The following is a 4,168-nucleotide window of genomic DNA, read 5'->3' as shown; positions in this document are numbered from 1 at the left end:
AAAAGTTTTTACCGCATATAATACGAGAGAGAAAAAACAAGACATTTATTGAAATCGGACCTCACACTTCAATCACTTTCATCTTCAGCAGCGCTTTCCTCGGAAATTTCTTTGTCGGACAAATCATCCCACAGGTACTCATCTTCTGTGCCATCGAGGGCGTTTGAGATGCCGCACTTCTTAAACGAACGGCGCACAAGCTCCTCTGGGATGCTTGCCCACGCGTCCACAATCCATTTGCACAGCGTGGCTGGCGATGCTCGCTTCAGCCGCCCGGCCGGCGTCACTGCAGGCTCACCTGACCGCATCCATTCCGCGTAGCATCGCTTGACTGCGTCCTTGAAGGGTTTGTTGACACAAACGTCGAGAGGCTGAAGTTGTGAGGTCATCCCACCCGGAATCACAACAAGTTCTGTGCGGCAGTCGCTTAGCAGCCTTTTCACCGAGTCGGCCAAATGGCAACGAAACGCGTCCAGCACGAGGATGGATGGAAAGGACAACAGTGCACCGGGCCGTTTGCACCACACTGACTTCACCCAGTCGAGGACAAGATCCTCGTTCATCCAACCTTTTTCGTGGCATCTCACGATGACATTCTTCGGCAGCTCCTCACCTTTCGGCATTGTCTTGCGCTTGAAGATGACATAGGGCGGGAGCTTGCGGCCGTCTGCCGTGCACGATAGCATGACTGTAACCCGCGTCTTCTCGTTTCCAGTAGACCGGATACAAACTTGTTTAGAGCCTTTCTCATGGACGGTGAGGGGCGATGGCATGTCCAGGTAAACCGGCGTCTGGTCAGCATTGCCTATTTGCCCCAGCTGAAAGTTTTTGGTCTTTCGCAAAGAAATCACGTGGCGCTGAAAAGCCACCAGCAGCTCTTCGAAGGATTCGGGCAGCTTTTGTGAAATCGAGGTTCGCCGGCGTAGCGAGAATCCAGCACGGCACATATAGCGATGTATCCAGTGCTTGCTTGCTTTGAAGGCGGAGCTCGGAATTCCCTTTTCCCTTGCAAGCTCCCTAGCTTTTGCTTGCATAAGCTCTACGCTCACAGCTAGATGCGATGCTCGCTGTTCTCGTACGAACTCCGTCAGAGCGAGTTCAATTTCCGGGAATGCGCCATTCTTTGGCCCGCGAAAGCTTCTTCGCATTCCCTTGCACGCGAAAAGGGCTTCTTTCTGTCGTCGCCATCCGCGGATGCTTCCCTCGGTGACGCCAAACTGCCTCCCGGCCGCACTGTTGCCGATGTTTTCAGCAACTAAAATCACCTTTCTCTTAAAAGCAGCCGAGTACTGTTTCCGAGACCCTGGCATCCTGCTCGTTCACTTAAAGAAAAAAGCGTGCACTTTTTCGCGAACCGTGGTTTGCACGAGAGCACATGCGCTGATGCTGTGCGCACTCGACGACTCAACAACAAAGAGACGACACCTCGACGTCGTGGCCACTGCGGGGTGCGGCCACGTTAGGGCAACGAAGCCAAGCCGTAGCCGCACATCGATAACAAAGCCAAGCCGTAGCCACGCGGCAACAACGAAACCAAAACTTCTCGCAAAACTTTGACATTTTGGTTGGGATCCGCAAATAATACGAGGCGGAAATTTGGAACGCTGAAAGTTGGAAAAAAAACTCGTATTATACGCGGGTTTTTACGGTACTTCCGGTACTGTTCCGGACTACCCTGGTTTGATCCCGACCGCCGGCGGTTTCGTTTCGATGGAGACGGAATGAATAGGTGGCTCCAACGGGCCCTCGTGACACGCGCGCGTATAACAGCGGCGGACTAGGGACCCCACCTACAAATCCCCCTCCCTTATCTCTGCTCAATAAAGTTTCTCAGTCAGTCAGTCAGTCAGTCAGTCAGTCAGTCAGTCAGTCAGTCAGTCAGTCAGTCAGTCAGTCAGTCAGTCAGTCAGTCAGTCAGTCAGTCAGTCAGTCAGTCAGTCAGTCAGAAGTTGCCGTGTGCTGTGCGATTTCAGCGCACGTTAAAGATCCCCAGGTGGTCGAAATTGCTCCGGAGCCCTCCACTATGGCTCCTCTTCCTTTCTTTCCACTTTCACTCTCACCTTCCTCCCCTTCCTTCCGGCGCGGTTCAGGTGTCCACAGAAGCCAATGCGACAGATACAGCGCCTTTCCTTTCCTGTGAACCAATTATTGGTTTGGTTTGTGGGGTTTAACGCCCTAAAGCAACTCAGGCTATAAGATACGCCGTAGTGGAGGACTCCGGAAATTTCGACCACCTGGGGTTCTTTAACGTGCACTGACATCGTACAGCGTACGCGTGCCTTGCTTTTCACCTCCATCGAAAAGCTGCCGCCGAGGCCGGGATATTATTATTATTATTATTATTATTATTATTATTATTATTATTATTATTATTATTATTATTATTATTATTATTATTATTATTATTATTATTATTATTATTATTATTATTATTCCGGTGTCGTCATAGTAATTAAAGGTTTTTGTTTTTCTGAGGTAGTTAGGTGAAAACTTTATTGATGAGCCTTAAAAGGAGTTACGTCCTAGAGTCGTTCTGGCTCTTGATCCCGGATGGTGGCCACCAGTCCATGACGTGCGGCGACCTGTCCAGCCCACTCTACCAGCCACCTTTGTGAGACCGCTTCGGAGCTGGAGATCGCGATCTCCCAACCTTCTTTGTCCGTGAGGTTCCAGCAAGATGGTGGTTGAAATTCTTGGCAGAGATATAAAATGTGGTCAAAGTTGGCTCTCGGAGCCCCGCAAAGAGAATTGAAATTGTCGAACGCCCTAGCCGCTTAGGCAGTGTAAGGCCGTGCTGATCCATTTTCAAATGTTTCGCCGCGTCCGCCAAAAAACGTCCGCCTCCCATCGTGTCGTTGAGAAGGCTGCATGGGCAACCGCCGAGTCCGGATAATTCAGGTCACTCTAACGGGCCAGAGGAGAGGAGCGTATCTCGCGAGATCTGCGGTGTTCGTGCTCTCTCCCAACACCCCTTCCCATTCTCGAAGGTTCGTTACGCCACGGTTCTGGACGAAGCTCAGCAGGCAGACCCCGGCTTAGCGAAGCGGTGATAACAGAGCCATTGTGGTTATAGCTCTCATATAACGACTTCACTAAGCCGGGGCCTACAGAACCGGCAGTCGTAGTGCGCAATTGTCAAGGCAGAAAATCGTTTCCAGCCTCACGAGTAATTTAGGAATAAACGTTTGACAGTGGTGGGGTCGTGCGCGGATCCAGAGGGTCTGGGAGACCCGAATTCCTCTGCAAAATAAAGTATCTCTCTCTCTCTCTCTGAGCTGGAGTGTAAGGGAGCGTGCCAGCTCGTGGAGCGACGTTTAAGTTTCAGTCAGTCTCTGTTGCACAGTGTAGCCGTCTCTTTTTTGTAAAGTATTTTGTGCTATTATGGTTTTTAAAGTTAATTCGTCTGTTGTTTCAAGTCCGTCATCCTCTGTTCGAATCCTGGCCGCGGCGGCTGGAGGCGGAAAGCAAGGCGCCCGTGGGCTGTGGAATGTCAGCGCACTTTAAAGAACAAAGGTATGCTAAACTTCCGGAGCCCTCCACTACGACGTCTATTATATCCTGATTCGATTTGGGACGTTAAATTCCATAAACAGAATCACACCATCCTTCGCGCCTCTATGTGCCAGCTACGCGACGCCCTCCAAAACAAACGCTGAAGGAGTGAAGACGCAAACGCAAGTTTCTCTAATACGGGGGTGCGCAGCATTAGCTAGATTCTTACTTTTGATTGCGTAAGGCGCGGAGAGGGCGCGAACGCCTCTCCCCGCACTACCAAAAATTACGTGTCCCAGCTACACCAGTTTGATGTAGTGGCGAGCTTCAGCAAAGCCGGAGTGCAATGGCCAGCCTCAGCCCGAACAGACGGTATTCATGATCACCGATCTGCCAACACCAGGTAAGTATGCTGAGCCATGGCCCCTATCCACATTGCCAAGTAAACTGACCTGCGAAGAAGCGCGAGTTGTTTTCCCCATGTCGGACAAGTTTTCTGGCTGAATAATTTACATGAAGACTTGACAAAATGTTTTACTTGTGTCTCGAGGTCGTCCGCGAAGAAATGCAAAAGGAATTGCACTTAGTGCTTTATATTCGGCAACACAAGCAGATAAAAATGAGAAGAGTTCAACGCTGTTGAACTGAATATGGAGCGGAAGCAGTAGCTGCGGCT

The 4,168-nt window shown here is 50.5% G+C and overlaps 1 non-coding gene across 1 annotated transcript; it reads right to left on the bottom strand.

Moving 5' to 3' along the window:
• Window positions 1-3,738: 3,738 nt before the first annotated feature.
• Window positions 3,739-3,903, bottom strand: LOC146175772 (U1 spliceosomal RNA). The gene has a single exon (XR_014701643.1). It is a non-coding gene; the product is annotated as a U1 spliceosomal RNA (small nuclear RNA).
• Window positions 3,904-4,168: the final 265 nt, after the last annotated feature.

Source organism: Amblyomma maculatum, chromosome 10 (assembly GCF_055883805.1).
Source record: "Amblyomma maculatum isolate TAMU_Amacu chromosome 10, ASM5588380v1, whole genome shotgun sequence".
NCBI lineage: Eukaryota > Metazoa > Arthropoda > Arachnida > Ixodida > Ixodidae > Amblyomma > Amblyomma maculatum.
The sequence above is the reverse complement of the archived record's forward strand: the minus strand, read 5'-3'. Positions and strand labels throughout refer to the sequence as shown.